The sequence below is a fragment of the Salvelinus fontinalis genome, chromosome 31, assembly GCF_029448725.1.
Source record: "Salvelinus fontinalis isolate EN_2023a chromosome 31, ASM2944872v1, whole genome shotgun sequence".
Classification (NCBI taxonomy): domain Eukaryota; kingdom Metazoa; phylum Chordata; class Actinopteri; order Salmoniformes; family Salmonidae; genus Salvelinus; species Salvelinus fontinalis.
Window position 1 is genome coordinate 44,843,270 of NC_074695.1, and position 17,124 is coordinate 44,860,393.

The window sequence follows — 17,124 nt, forward strand, 5'->3', positions numbered from 1 at the left end:
TTTTTTCAACGGCAGGGACTGGGAGACTAGTCAGGATCAAGGGAAAGATGAACAGAGCAAAGTACAGAGAGATCCTTGATGAAAACCTGCTCCAGAGCGCTCAGGACCTCAGACTAGGGTGAAGGTTCACCTTCCAACAGGACAACGAACCAAAGCACACAACCAAGACAACGCACGAGTGGCTTCGGAACAAGTCTCTGAATGTCCTTGAGCGGCCCAGCCAGAGCCCAGACTTGAACCCGATCGAACGTCTCTGGAGAGACCTGAAAATAGCTGTGCAGTGACGCTCCCCATCCAAACTGACAGAGCTTGAGTGGATCTGCAGTGAAGAACGGGAGAAAGTCCCAAATACAGGTGTGCCAAGCTTGTAGCGTCAAACCCAAAGATGCTTCAACAAAGTACTGAGTAAAGGGTCTGAATACTTATGTAAATGTGATATTACACTTAAAAACCTGTGTGTGCTTTGTCATTATGGGGTTTTGCGTGTAGATTGATGAGGATAAACACCTATTTAATACATTTTAGAACAAGGCTGTGATGTAACAAAATGTGCACTGTACATACTGTAGACATTATTAAAGGGACCAGTGTTCAATAGCTCTATGTACATAGGGCAGCAGTCTCTAAGTTGCAGGGTAGAGTACTGGGTAGCAGGCCTACAGTGTCAAGATATGACCAGGTAACAGTGTTACACATGGCTTTTCTTTCTGTCTGCACAACAGTGGGAAGAAGGGAGAGGTTCGAAAGTAAAGGGGAGTGGGAGAGAGAGAATGCTATAATTTAGAGTGAAAAAAATATATATAATTACTTCCCTCCCTGGGAAAATTACATAGTTTCCAAACATTCTGGTGGGTCTATTTATAATATAATTACGCATATGCGGGCGGGTGTTTTATACTTCCCTGGGCGATTGTGTGCGTGCGTGCATGTGCACACAGGAGGCTACTCAGACCTCATTACTGTAATAGGTCAATCAATAGGCCCCACCCCTAACCCCGCCCTGATGGTCACTCTGCTTCCATGGCAACAGAAGAGAAGCGCCATCAAAAAAGCATCAGAGAGACAGGAACCATGACACACACACACACACACACATTCTTTCACAGTGTCTCGCTCTCGATGTATTGTCTTACTCTCCTATCTCTTTCAGCTAACAACTAAACCAAACCCAAGTCCCAACAACTCTTTAAGAGATCAGAAATCTGCTCTCCAAAAAACGACACACCATCCCACCTACTGTACGTTACCACTACACCCGAGTGAGACGTGAGCAAGCGAGAGCATCAGACGACGGCTTCGTTTACTCAAAAATAGATATTTCAACTAACTTAGCATAGTTGTGTCACTGATGAAACCGCTTAGGATTTTCCAACGATCCAAAAAGGTTCTGAGAAGGTGGTCTATTTAAAGCACAGTGAGCTACACTATATCTTTCTATCGGATGAACAGAGCATCCTACCCAGTCCCAGTATCAAGTGTTGAACTTTGACAACAGGACAAACACTGAAAGGTTTGATACGCTATCGTTGAATGCGATCCGACATGAGGATCCATGGGTGAATGTGAAGCTGACGGGAAGTTTGCCTTTCCACTGACCAATAATATGCTCCTGTTCTCCCTCTGTCCTAACCTGGTAGCCTAACGCACACATTTCCCATAAGGACACGGTTCTCCCCTTTAGATTAGAGTATTAAAAACAGACCATGTCACTTATCCAAATACAATACTAAGACACCTGATCTGTCAGTGAGATATCATGCTCTGTCCGGAATATAACCACAGTCATCAAAGCAACAAGAGACGACATCACAACGTAGCTAAATGCTAGCTCGGGTCAGAAGGAAAAGCTGGAGCTCACAGTAAAGTTCAGAGAAAGAAAAAGAGAGCGGGAGCGAGAGAGTGAGTAAGGAACAAAGGGACCGAACGAGAGAAAAAGGGGGGGTTCGGGTGGGGTAAATCGTCTCCGTCTGACGAATGTCGAGCACGTCAGACCAGCATACAGAACTCTGAGCCATCCGTTCAGACGGACAGACACTGGGTCTACCATATAGCCTACGCGACTACACCGCAACACAACAGTCAGGTGACATGGGCTGTTCAGGACAGACCGCATACTGTAGCCCTTTCCCGCAGGCTGAGTATGAAATGTAGCCGTAACGCTGAGGCTCTTGATAGATGCTAGGTAGTGCCAGTTCACCATCCTTCTGGCAATGTAAGACTTTTGTAAGACATGTCACTTCACCCCATCTCTTCGCATCGCCCGCCACTTAAGTACGCACTGTTGTCTTAACCCTAACTATTGGTTAGGTTACACCTAGGCTGGGGAAGTGTTAGCCAAGTCGAGGTAAGTGCTGCTCGGATCATGTTGTCTAGTTGGATCATTTTATTAGAACATTTTGCCAGCATGTTATTATTGCTCATAGGACTTGCCTGGATGAATGAGTAATGGATTGAAATGTTGATGGTGTATATCAAATGGATTTATTCAAATAGACAACCACCCACACCAACACAACTCTACTACCACTCGTCAACAGGCATGCGCACGGGAGGTATAAAAGGCATATGCGGGCAGGAATGTGGTAAAAATGGGCCTGATTGTAAAGCGGTCATATAAGCATTGCCCTTTCTTTTTTTTTACATGCAAAATAGTCCTATGTGAAAGCAGTAATACAGTCCAACAGACTTATGCTAAGCGCATGTTGGACAAGAGAAAACTTTCAGTGCTCTAGTTTCAATTGCTCCTGATAACTGCGTTGTCCAGTTAAGTGTGCAGCGCACATTGTGCCGACAGACCAACACCACGCTTGGGAACTACTAGTAGTACAATCCTCAAACCTCATCCAGGTCCACTGCTGAAAACATGAGACGAGACCACACAGACGTAAACTGGCTCACAATAACCATCACCAAGAGAGGTCCCTCTCGCCCATCCGTCCTTCCTGCCTGTAATCCCTCCCTCCCTGGCTGTTCCAGCTTCCTCCTCTTCTCTCCTTTACTAAAACACACACACACACCCTCCCCTTCTCTTTTTTCCTCCATCCAAAAAACTGCAAAGCACTGTAAAATAAGAGGGAGAGAAAAGGGTGGAGAGAGGGAGGAAGGGAGGGAGAAGAAGGAAAGAGTAGAGAGATAGAGGGAGGTAGAGGAGGGTGCACATTGCAGATTCAGCGATCTACAGAGGTAGGGCAGAAAGCCTTCAACAGCCTGACACACACTCCTTGTGGATAATCTTAAAACGCCACACACACCACACACTCATACAGGCTAACACACATACACTGGCAGACAGGCGCGCACACACACACGAGCATGCACACACGCACACAAACAGGCATGCACGGGTGAGTACCGACACACAGTGAGGCGCACAAACAGAGGCTCTCACTCACAACGAACACACACTCTCTCCTGGTGGCATATCCAAATCACATTAGCTCTCTGCCTGTCATCCATCACTCCCACAGACAAAAGCACACACTGGAGAGCCACACAAACTGCACGGCAACACGCAAAACCACACGTAGCGCCTAGACACACATACACACAGGCGAACACACACTTTTGGAAAATCAATAGCCTATACATCAGTATACACACACACACCACATACACATCTAGAGAAAAGAACACACACCAACATGTATTTAAAAACACAAATACCCTACATGCATGTATTTACCTTTTCCCCTGCTCTACTGTCTGAGCAGACGCACATCAGCATCAGAGAAAATAAACAGTTCCATGACTGCACAAAGGAAAGAAAAATACCATCTTGGCTTTAAATATTTAAACCGGGCCGAGCTAAGCAGAGGGAGAGCGACATCTTGAGAAATCTTTTTTTTCTGTCTAAATCAATCTCCTTTCCCATTAGAGGGGGATGGGCCCTTATCTAAGAGGCTGTGTGTAATATATGTTTGTGGGGGTGCGTCTTATCTCATGGGGGCCACGTGTGCACGCGTGTCGGGGGTGGGCGTGCCGCTTACCTAATGGGATGTGTGTGTGTGTGTGTGTGTTTTGCCCTTATCTAATGGGCTGTCTCTTAAGGGTGAGGTAATTGGCTGGGAGAGGGGGAGCTGTAGAGGTGGAGGAGAAGAAAACACAGAGAGAGAGAGAGAGAGAGAGAGAGATGTGAGCTGTGAGACCATATGTGACCGACTGGCTCGATTTGGTCCTATGTAGAAAAGTTTGAAATTGTCTTTTTTACATTGGATATAAGTTGAGTCTGAGAGCTTGACAATGGTACACTACAGTCGAGGAACAATGGGAAAGTAATTCTGCTTTGAAAGTTGATACATTTCTCACCGCAGTTAAGAAAATGTCCCTTGAATGTTTTGGTACACCTACTGTAGAGCTCTTCTTTGTCTACGCCCATTCAGCATCGTTCAAAAACTCTTAAGCCCCACATATCTCTTTATTTATGTTTTTTTTATACTTTTGGACTAGGGAGAGGTGAAGGTCGAGAGCCGTGCATCCTACGAAACACAACCCAACCAAGCCGCACTGCTTTCTTGACACAATTCCCACTTAACCTGGAAGCCAGCCGCACCAGTACGTCGGAGGAAACACCGTACACCTGGCGACCGTGTCAGCGTGCACTGCGCCCAGTCCACCACAGGAGTCGCTAGTGCACGATGGGACAACGACATGCCTGCCGGCCAAACCCTCCCCTGTCACGGACGACGCTAGGCCAATTATGCGCCGCCCCATGGGTCTCCTGGTCGCGGCCTGCTGCAACAGAGCCTGGACTCGAACCCAGAATCTCTAGTGGCACAGCTAGCACTGCGATGCAGTGCCTTAGACCACTGCGCCATACGGGAGGCCTCATCTCTTTAAGGATTCACATGTGAGCCCAAAGAGTTCTTGACTAAAGGTTGGTTTACACTACGTCTATCGACATGTCTATAGACAGTTGTCGCAGTGACATCATGAACATTCTATTGTCGTCCGGCATCAAACTTGTTGTTGTCGTTATGCAAAAGTATTAGGGCTGACCTCATTTAGTCGATTGTTTTGGTCGATAGGCTGCTATTCAAGTTAGATTTTTGTAGTCGAGCAGTAGCAAAAAAATAAAAATAACATGGTGTACAAGACACCTGTCTGAGTGGACTGATCCATTGTGGAGGCCGTGGGGGTGGCACAGTCCATCAGTTTAAGACATGTGCTACTGAAATTGTATATGGTTATATTACATAATTACATTATATTATACATAATTACATTATATTACATATTACATGGTGCAACACTAATAAAACAAATATTATTATATACAAATGTGCTTCCTCCCTCGTTGGATAGCGGTCGCTGTCCACGGTTCTGTGGACAGCGAATTGAATTGCCGTCTTTTCCTAGACCATGTTGCTATGTGCATAATAGCAAAGTTAACTAGCATATTGGTGTTGAGAACAATGTGGCAGAGGCAGCAGCGGAGTTAGGAGATGAGAAAACAGCCCTTGCCTTATTGTCTAAGAAAACCGAGGAGAGGAAACCCAAACTTAATTAGGTCTATAATCAGTAGTCTAACTGTTAAATGTGCGTGGCTTTATAAATCCTCAATATATCTACAGAAATAAGACAGATCCTGCTTCTGTTGCACCAAGCCTCACACAACGACGTCAAGTAAACAATTTCACAAATTTGGTTGTTTTTAATCTTTGCTTTGCTGTAATAAAGGCTTTAGACCTTTTCTTTCTCGTTAGAACAGCCTCTGGTATTATTTATTTTAAAAATGGTGTTTACACTGTTACAAATTGTTAGGAAAATTATGTATAATAATAATACCCCTCATTTTTTTAAATCTCCTTTTTATGGTTATTATTACTATTATTATTATTATTATTATTATTATTATTATTATAATAAGTAACGTCATCATCATTAGTAGGTTTAGTACAGCAGCCTTGTATAACCACCATTGAGCTGTAGGCCTAAGAGCACATCCTATTAAGTCTTAATACCAAAACTTACATAGGCCTATAATTCAATACTTCTAGGCTACTGTATCAATCAATAATTCATTCACACCATCACACAGCATACGAGTCTTTCACGACTTTAAATGAAATTAAGCATTTTAGTTGTAAAATAAAGCAAGCCTTGAATAATTAGCTTAAACAATAAGTAAACTCTGACTTTCCGGAAATTGCATTCATGAATGAATATGTCTGTTTTTAGTCTTTGCTGTAATAAATTCTTTACAAAAAAAGGTTACAGACTCTCTGGTATGATTATACTTTATTTAATGTTGTTTACATTGTTCCAAACGGTCAGAGAATCTATACAGCACCTGTTTGGCACACATAATATGCACACAGTGCTTGTTCCTTACCTTCTTTTTCTTGATCTACTAGAGTATTTTCCAAAAGGAATCACATTTATTCCACACCTGATTTTCCCATTATCTCCCGAGCAACCAGTAAATATTCCCCCCGTTTTGAGTTTGTCACGACCGCTGGTGTTCAGAGTTTTTTATAACCAATTTATTGATGTGTTTATGATATGCAATAGGGCAGGCCCTATTGTGCCCTATTCAGGCGGGATTAGGTTTACTGGGGGAGGTCGGGTAATGTAATTATGTGCACGAGCACAAACACCACATCTGTAATTTTAGTCCCATTCGAAATTGCCATGTCAGTATTTTTACATGGCAGGAGAGTAACAATTCCAACCTGAATAACCTACTGTTATTTGGGGAAAATTACTTGTGTCATGCACAAAGTAGATGTCCTAACCAACTTGCCAAAACTATAGTTTGTTAACAAGAAATTTGTGGAGTGGTTGAAAAACGAGTTTTAATGACTCCAACCTAAGTGGATGTAAACTTCTGACTTCAACTGTAAATGTTTGGAAATTATAAGTTAACTTTCTCATCCATAGCCTTAAAATGCATCTCAATTGCACTGTTTAGCTCACATCTGAAGGGTGTGGGGCATTTAGGATGTACTGCGGATCACTAAAATATCCTAATGATTTTGATCACACTTCCTCAATTCAAATATTATGGTGACACTATAGGAAAGATGTGTTGCTATGGTTTAGAAACTTGGGAACCAAGTTCGAGTTATCAGTGTGGCCCTATCATCTGGATATGTTGAAATACTGTCTCTTCACACCTAGAATAAAAACCTCCAGGCTTCTGTCATTACTGTCAACTTATTGGAGAAAAAAAGAAAGAATTGCAGGGGGCAGTTTGGGAAAAAACGAATCCAGTCCGATTCTAATCCCGCTCAGTCAGAAATGGCTGTAATTATGTTGCAGCTTCAGAAACACGGACAGCGCGATAAACACATTGGTGTTCTGTGGTGGTCACTGCAGCATGGAGGAGAGAGACTACGGGTACTAATCACAGTCACACGCTGTTTATTACAGTCTGAGCCTGGCCCGGCACAATCAAATCAATTGCGGGTCAGACTCCCTGTAGTCGTCATTTGTCTGTCTTAATCGTTTAATTAAACCACCTGCCTTTAGCATCAGACAAGCTCAGTAAACGTAGTTGATTTTGATTCAAACACATAGAATGTGTCAATATATGGAGAAAATAAACTTTTCAAAATGTAGACCAATCAATTGGTCGAAAGAACAGACGACTCTTGGTCGACCAAGATTTTGTTTATGTCGGGAACAACCCTAAAAAACATAAAAACGACAGGCTGCATGACATCAGCAGCCTGGTGGTCTAAAATAGCATAACTGGTGTATTTTAACACCAACAAACCCATCCGTAAAAATGAATATACTATATGTCAATCTAGCAAACCGGGCAACTAAAAGCAACTTTCTAAACAATGTTAGTTTCTAGCTTGTTAGCTAGCTAGCTAACGTTAAGCTTACGGTTGTGAGTGTGACGAAATAAAAGCTGGGCATTCTACCGGTGAATTTTAGAACTTGGACACTCTCATTGGCCTAACGTTATATCCTAATATGACTTTGGTGCAGGTCATGTTGTTCTTCACATTACAGTCTCTGGTAAACACACACTATATCAAATAAAATCAACGTTTATTTGTCACATGCACAGCATACAGAAGGTGTAAACGGTACAGTGAAATGGTTACTTGCATAGTGGTGTCTTTTGTTAGACATGTAGCTAGCTAGCTAAACAGTAAACCATAATCCCAACTCATAACAGTACTATCCTGCATGAGTCTGCAGGTAGCCAACCAACTAGGTGCAATGTTAGCTAGCTAGCTAACATGTGGCTATAACTAGCGATGCAAATGGCTCTGAGATATGAGTAATATTACTACACAGATCATACATGTTAACATTAGTTAGCGAGCCAGCCAGCTAACGTTAGCTAGCTAACAGTACGCTTCAACTTGCAATGAAAATGATTTATTTAGAAATTAGAAACATATAATATTGGTAAATGTAGCCAGCTAGAGTCTCTTACCTGTATACATGGATGTACGCTTCTCCCTCTCTGTCATGGATGCCATGGTTGCACTTAGTTTGAAGATGTAATCTGGAGACCGGTGTTTTATAAAACAGCCTTCTGTGTTCTCTATTCGACTCCCTCCGCATATTTGCAATCCAATGCCAGAATTCTCTCCATATCCTTAGCTGTCATACTCTGCTTCCACCGGGCATTCCACTGATTTCAAAACTCGGTCCTCCAGAAAGTCGAGAGCAACACATTTGCAGTCCTTTGTGATATCTTTCAAAAAAGCTGTGTTAGAAAGGATTACCTACACATACTGATCAGCTCATGTTATAGACAGAAGCTTGCTACATGGCAGACCAATCCGAACTCATCTCTCGGCATGTCCAGCCCAGCCATTACCTCAGCCAATCATGGCTAGCAGGAAGGTTCCTGTCATTTTCTGTGGCTAAGCCAACTAGGCTCATAATTTAACAATTTTATTCGTATTTACAGATGGCATACAGTTTTGTTATGGCTGCAGGGGCAGTATTGAGTAGCTTGGATGTAAGGTGCACAGAGGTGCCCAGAGTAAACGGCCTGCTCCTCAGTCATAGTTGCTAATATATACATAGTATTATTAGTATTGGGTAGAAAACACTCTGAAGTTTCTAAAACTGTTTGAATTATGTCTGTGAGTATAACAGAACTCATATGGCAGGCAAAAACCTGAGAAGTTCCACTTCCTGTTTGGAATTTTTCTGAGACTGTAAGTTTTTCAACCAAGCTCTCATTGAAATTACAGCGAGATATGGATGGGTTTTCACTTCCTACGGCTTCCACTAGATGTCAACAGTCAATAGAACTTTGTCTGATGACTCTGCTGTGAAGGGGGGCCGAAGGAGACAGGAATGAGTAACCAAAGCCATGAGGTGACCACGCTTTGACCACGCACGTTCACGAGGGAGGCAGCTCCGTTCCATCGCTCAACTGAAGTTAATGTAATTCTCCGGTTGGAACATTATTCAAGATGTATCTTAACAACATTCGTAAGATTGATTCAATACATCGTTTGACATGTTTCTACTGACTGTTACGGAACTTTTGGACATTTCGTCACGTTATAGTGGACGCGCTTTGTGACTTTGGAATTGTTTACCAAATGCGCTAACCAAAGTAGCTAATTGGACATAAATAACGGACATTATCGAACAACTCAAGCATTTATTGTGGACCTGGGATTCCTAGGACTGCATTCTGATGAAGTTCATCAAAGGTAAGGAAACATTTATCATGTATTTTCTGGTTTCTGTTGACTCCAACATGGCAGTTAATTTGGCTATTGTTCTGAGCTCCGTCTCAGATTATTGCATGGTTTGCTTTTTCCGGAAAGTTTTTTTGAAATCTGACACAGCGTTTGCATTAAGGAGAAGTATATCTATAATTCCATGTGTATAACTTGTATTATCATCTACATTTATGATGAGTATTTTTGTTGAAACAATGTGGCTATGCACTATCACTGGATGTTTTTGGAACTAGTGAATGTAACGCGCCAATGTAAACTCAGATGTTTTTAGATAAATATGAACTTTATCAAACAAAACATGCATGTATTGTGTAACATGAAGTCCTATGAGTGTCATCTGATGAAAATCATCAAAGGTTAGTGATACATTTTATCTCTATTTGTGCTAATTGTGGCTCCTCTCTTTGGCTGGAAAAATGGCAGAATTTTTCTTTGAGTTGGTGGTGACCTAACATAATCATTTGTGGTGCTTTTGCTGAAAAGCCTATTTGAAATCGGACACTTTGGTGGGATTAACAACAAGATTACCATTAAAATGGTATAAGACACATGTATGTTTGAGGAATTTTAATTGTGAGACTTCTGTTGTTTGAATTTTGCGCCCTGCACTTTCACTGGCTGTTGTCATATCGATCCCGCTACCGGGATTGCAGCCATATTTAAGGCACATGAAAGTTCACATGTTCCAGAAGGCATTTCTGCCAAAAAATGCAATCTGATAACGTTCAAATGCCTCTTCTGTGAGGTTGTGACGTGCGACATACGCATAGTTCTTGAAACGAGTCACCTATGGTGCCTAGTTTAAGAGCGTTGGGCCAGTAACCGAAAGGTCGATGGTTCGAATCCTGAGGCGGTAGGTTGTGAAAATCTGCCATTTTGCCCTTGAGCAAGACCGATAACCTCCCAACAACACTTGTTCCACGGGCGCCGATGACATGGACGTTGATTAAGGTACCCCCCACACTTCTCTGATTCAGAGGGGTTGGGTTAAACGTGGACGAAATATTTCGGTTGAATGAATTCAGTTGTGCAACTGACTAGGTAACCCCTGTCCCTATTGTGCTGAGGGAATGGGCATAGGACCACTAGCTCAGAGGGACTACTCCAGCCATTCTCTCCATTCTGCCTCCTTTTTTGTTTCCCTTTCCCTCTGGTAAACTCGACATGCCCCTCTCCCCACCAGTATTCATCTTATTTAGCTAGCATCTCTCGCGTCCATCTTTCTTTCTCAGCATATTTTCCCTCATCATCCTTTTCCCTCTCCTCCCACTACTCCCTTCTCCTTTGTAGATACCACCTTCTCACCTGTAACCCTTTCCTCCAATGGCCTGAACCAAAATCTAAATCCCATCCATCTTGTGCCCCCCCTCCCCCTCCCAGCCTCCCCCTCTTCATCACTCTGGTCTCCCTTTCCTTTTGCGTATCCCTTCCTCCCACCTGTACAAATCACCATGCTGAACGGTGAATATCACAACAATCCTCAGATCAAATTACTGCTTCTTCCAACCCAAAATGGATTACCACCTGATAGACCTGTCAGTGTGCCAACCTTCCTGTGCTGATAGCTAACTCAGACAGAGCGTGAGCCATGTTTCAGGTGTGTGTGTTTGTTTGACACAAACTCTTTTCAGAGAGAAAATGGGGACGCGCTACACGAACTCAACTATTTTAGACGCACTAGAGTGACTCGGCTAGCAGAGATGAGAGACAGAACGCTTGAAAGCAATTAGCTACGACTAAGCTAGCGCGGAGCAGCAGACAGTTAAAGTCCTCTGCCTGCCTGCCAGCCAGCCTACCTGTCTGTGTGCGCACGTGTGCGTGCATGCATTTGCACATGGAATCAAAGTAGCCAGCGAGAGAGAGGGAGGGAGAGGGCTGCTCTTCTAGTTAGCTCATGAAAGCTTGTTAAATCGGCAGACTCGAGACCCCCTCAAACCGTTTGATGTGTAATGAGAGAAAGCATTAGCAGTAAAAAAAGAATGGGCTCCCCCTTCCGCCCCGATGCTCTGCACGCTGGAGCCTAGACCCTCAGTTCCACATCTATTTATACATTCCTTCCCCTCTCTGTCCTTTGGACTCTCTGTCTTTTAACAGGGAGCAGTTTGTGTCATTATGGTAAACAGTCAAAAAGGCTGCATTCCCTGCCTCGCTCTCTCCTTTCTCATGCTCTCAATCTCTCTACCTCCCCATCCCCCCCCCCCCCCTCTCATGCGGTCTCCTCCCTCTCTACCCCTCCCCCTTTCCTTCTCTCTGTGCCTCTCACTCCCTCCCTCTTGTTCGTTGGACTACATGCAGCGTGGCACCAATTCATGGAGTAGAGAAGGACAGAGAGAGAGAGAGAGAGAGAGAGAAGCGAGAGGAAGACAGAGGGATGGAGGAGACTGGAAAAGAGCAAAGCCAGAGAGTCAGACAGAACGAGAGAACAGAGAGAGAAATGGAATGTGAGGAAGGGACAGCAAAAGAGGAACATGCGCTCCCGATTCAGCGATGGGCGTTCCCTCCCAATCTCCCGCGGGGTCAAAAGTTTACTGTGGTTTTAATTTCACCTTTCCGCAGCCAATCAGAACACAGCGATAGCTGCTGGTGAACTTTGACCCACTCCAAGAATGACTGTATAGATCTGAGGTTCGCCTCTCCATTTCAAAGGTTTTTCCCTCTCTTTTTCCCACCTATTCTCAACAGTTTTATTTTTGACATTTCTTTCCTTGTTTATTTGAACGACCCAAACTATATAAGACAGCATAACGGTGTCGCTGGTCTAAGGCAGAGTGTGTATTTATTCTGATTTCATTATCAACGTCTCTAGATAAGTGTTGTGTTCAGAGAGAGAGAGAGAGTGCGAGAGAGAGGGAGGGAGGAAGGAGAGGGAGGGTAGAGGGGATCAGAAGCACATGATCAAAAACCCTTCCTTCTTCCCTCCCCTCCTCACCTCTCTTCTGCCAGAACACATGCCTTGGTATTGACACAGCCCCTGTCTTCATGTTCCACTTATGGTTGTTGATTAAAAAAAACACACACAACACAACAACTGCAAAGGCACACCCATATCTCTACGCAGAGCAGAGACTGCTGAACGCCATGTGTGTGTGTCAGTGTGTCATTGTGTGTGTGTAAGACCCACTAGGGTCCCCCAGCCACATAATAATAAACACAGGCACAAACAACACTCAAGAGAGTGATTGAAAAAGCTTCTTCCACTTTCCCTAACACACAAGTGGTCATCTCCACCCTGCTATCGCAAAAAGACATTCACCCTGCGACACAGAGGGTAAATGCAAGAATTTCACGAGACTGTGCCTCAAAACCCAATGTCTACCTGGCCCACCACCTCACCCTGGATTTGAACTGCCTCTATAACCAGGTCCACCTCCACAAGGCAGCAGTCCCCACCTTCACCAGGACCCTACAGGAGCAACAAGACTCCCTTCCGGACCTGCGAGTACCCCTCCCCCTGCACCTAGAGGACCCACTCCAGGGGGACGTAAACCCAGACCACAGCATCACCAACCACAATCCGAACCAGCCTAGACCCCCCCCCCCCAAACAAACCACGGCCACACCCAAAAGTATTCACACACACCTTGACTTGTTACACATTTTGTTGTGTTACAGCCTGAATTTCAAATGTAGATTTTGTGTCACTGGCCTACACACAATACCCCATAATAGCAAAGTGGAATTATTATTGTAGACATTTTTTACTAATAAATGAAAAATGAAAAGCTGAAATATCTTGAGTCAAAAAGTATTCAACCCTTTTGTTATGGCAAGCCTAAATAAGTTCAGGAGTAAAAATGTCCTTAACAAGTCACATAATAAGTTGCCTGGGCTCACTCTGTGTGCAATAATAGTGTTATTTTTGAATGATTACTCATATCTGTACCCCACACATCCAGATAATTGTAAGCTCCCTCAGCTGAGCAGTGAATTTCAAACACACATTCAACCACAAAGACCAGGGACGTTTTCCAATGCCTCGCGAAGAAGGGCCCCTATTGGTAGGTGGGTTAAAAAAAACAGACATTGAATATCCCTTTGAGCATGGTGAAGTTATTAATTACACTTTGGATAGTGTATCAATACACCCAGTCACTACAAAGATACAGGTGTCCTTCCTAACTCAGTTGCCGGAGAGGAAGGAAACCGCTCAGGGATTTCACCATAAGGCCAAAGGTGACTTTAAAACAGTTGCAGAGTTTAGTGGCTGTGATAGGAGAAAACTGAAGATGGATCAACAAAATTATAGTTACTCTACAATACTAACCTAAATGACAGAGTGAAAGGAAGGAAGCCTGTACAGAATAAAAAATATTCCAAAACATGCATTCTGTTTGCAACAAGGCACTAAAGTAATACTGCAAAAAATGTGGCAAAGCACAAGCTTTTTGTCCTGAATACAAAGCATTATGTTTGGGGCAAATCCAACACAACAAAACACTGAGTACCAGTCTTCATATTTTCAAGCATGGTGGTGGCAACATTGGTATGCTTTTCATCGGCAAGGACTAGGGAGTTTTTTTATGGAATAGAGTTAAGCACAGGCAAAATCCTAGAGGAAAACCTGGTTCAGTCTTCTTTCCATCAGACACTGGGAGACAAATTCACCTTTCAGCAGGACAATAGCCTAAAACACAAGGCCAAATATACACTATGTTAGGCCTATGGTAGGACTGTCTAGCAATGGTCAACAACCAACTTAACGGAGCTTCAAGACTTTTTTAAAGAATGTGCAAATATTGTACAATCCAGGTGTGCAAAGCTCTTAGAGACTTACCGAGAAAGACTCACAGCTGTAATCGCTGCCAAAACTGACTATAACGTTCATTAACTCAGGGGGTTGAATACTTACGTAAATCAATGTTTATTTTTTATTTACATTTTTATTTTGGTCCTGAAATCATTTCTGTCGTTAGAAACAGATACGATTCCTGCAGCATTATTTTGTTGAAATACAATTTCGATCTGGGAAATGAAGCTAATTGATTGCACCCAAATTGGTCATTTTAATTTACAGGATTCATAGAACATTCAATAAATATAGTATATTTAGTATATAGAAATATAGTATATATTTCTAACAATGAGTACGACATCAGGAATCCAAAGAAATTGGCAAAAGCCATCCACAACCCCCCCATGCCAATCCCACCCCAACATTGAATATACCGTATCAGTTATCTATTTCTTACAAGGGGTATGGAGCTGATGTTTTTCCCCCTGTTCAGAGAAATTAGTCATTGAAGCTGTTAAGTTTATGTCCTATCATACATCCTGACATGACCAGGTTCTGACCACTAGGTGCTGTTCCCACAATTATTATTATTTATTTAAAGGATCCCCCCTCCCCCCTCCCCTCCAAATTCACCCATATTGGTTTCCTTACCCTCTAAGCAGTTTATGGATACTGTATTTGTTTAATTAACTGGCCATTGTTCCAAATGCAAACTTTTTAGCATTTGTGGCACAAATCCAATGCAAGTCAATGGTAACTATATTAGCATGTTCAAGCTTCACATCCAAAGCTTCACCTCCATTGGCTCTATAAGAAAGAACAAACAGCAAAAACACATACATTATCAATTAAAAATCTTAGAATTAGCCTTTAAAGACTACCAGAACCCACTGGATTCTCCAATTACATTGAATGAACTACAGGACAAACTACAAACCTTCCAACCTAAAAAGGCCTGTGGTGTTGATGGTATCCTAAATGAAATGATCAAATATACAGAACACAAATCAAAATTGGCTATTTTTAAACATCATCCTCAGCTCTGACATCTTCCCCAATATTTGTAACCAAGGACTGATCACCCCAATCCACAAAAGTGGAAAAATTATTAACAGCAGACCTACATTTCTTTAGCAAAAACAATGTCCTGAACAAATGTTAAATTGCCTTTTTACCAAATTACCATGACAGACCACATATTCATTCTGCAAACCCTAATTGACAAACAAACAAATCAAAATAAAAGCAAAGTCTTCTCATGCTTTGTTGATTTCAAAAAAGCTTTTGACTCAAAAGGCAAGAGGGTCTGCTATATACTGTAGCCTTCCCATTGAGAGAAGATATGCTATGTGCACACTACCCACAAAATGAGGTGGAAAATGAGCTGCACTTTCTAAGCTCCTGACAATTATATGACCATATTAGACACATACACTATATATACAAAATATCTTGACACCCCTTCAAATTAGTGGATTCGGATATTTCAGCTACACCCGTTGCTGACAGGTGTACAAAATCGAGCCCAAGGCCATGCAATCTCCATAGACAAACATTGGCAGTAGAATGGTCTTACTGAAGAGCTCAGTGACTTTCAACATGGCACCATCATAGGAAGACACCTTTCCAACAAGGCAGTTCATCAAATTTCTACCCTGCTAGAGCTGCCCCGGTCAACTGTTCGTCGGGAGCGTCATGAAATGTCCGAGCAGCTGCACACAAGCCTAAGCTCACCATGAGCAATGCCAAGCGTTGGCTGGAGTGGTGTAAAGGTTGCCGAATTGGACTCTGGAGCAGTGGAACGCGTTCTCTGGAGTGATGAATCACGCTTCACCATCTGGCAGTCCGACGGACAAATTTGGGTTTGGCGGATGCCAGGAGAACACTACCTGCCCCAATGGATAGTGCCAACTGTAAAGTTTGGTGGAGGAGGAATAATGGTCTGGGGCTGTTTTTCATGGTTCGGGCTAGTCCCCTTAGTTCCAGTGAAGGGAAATCTTAATGCTACAGTATACAATGACATTCTAGACGATTATGCGCTTCCAACTTGTGGCAACAGTATGGGGAAGGCCCTGATTTTCGAATGAGATGTTCGACGAGCACGTGTACACATACTTTTGGTCATGTAGTTATTTCCCTCAGATTACACAGACCCATAAAGAATTCAAAACCAAATCCAATTTTTCCCACATCTGTTAGGTGAAATACCAGAGTGCCATCTAGTGTCGCATGGTACACCAAAACCTCTGTACTTTTTCGATACATAGTAGAACATGAAATACGGTTTGGTACTAGAATTGTTTACTTTTGGTACTTCTGTCAAATGTGTCTCACGTAGTCTACTGATTGACAGGGCAACAAGTCTGTCTATCAGTGCAGCCGATGTCCCCATAGCACTAGAGCACCGTGCATGCTCCACTTACTCATTGCTAGCTCTAGCCTGCCATGAGCAAACACTGAACACACTGGGAGCCTTGGCTGTATCACCACTTATGTTGCAAATACGTTTTTTTTTTTTTTTTTTTTTTTTTACCATTGACCTGCCACTGGCATTAAACAAAGCCTGTTTGTCCATGTGTGCTGATGATTCAACCCTATACACGTCAGCAACCACAGCTAGTGAAGTCACTGCAACCCTAAACAAAGAGTTGCAGTCAGTTTTAGAATAGGTGGCCAGTAATAAACTGGTCCAGAACATCTCTAAAACTAAGAGCATTGTAT

General features: G+C 42.9%; 1 protein-coding gene across 3 annotated transcripts in view; it reads right to left on the bottom strand.

Annotated features, from left to right (window-relative positions):
- Positions 1–17,124, bottom strand: part of LOC129830375 (nuclear receptor coactivator 3-like) — a 130,441-nt gene that overhangs the window by 73,653 nt on the left and 39,664 nt on the right. Inside the window, exon 1 of one of the 3 annotated variants that reach the window (XM_055892906.1) lies at positions 3,683–4,463. The exons of the other annotated variants lie outside the window; for them this stretch is intronic. The gene's annotated coding sequence lies outside the window, so the exon portion shown is untranslated. Of the gene's footprint in view, positions 1–3,682; positions 4,464–17,124 lie in introns of those variants that run through there. 3 annotated transcript variants of the gene reach the window in all.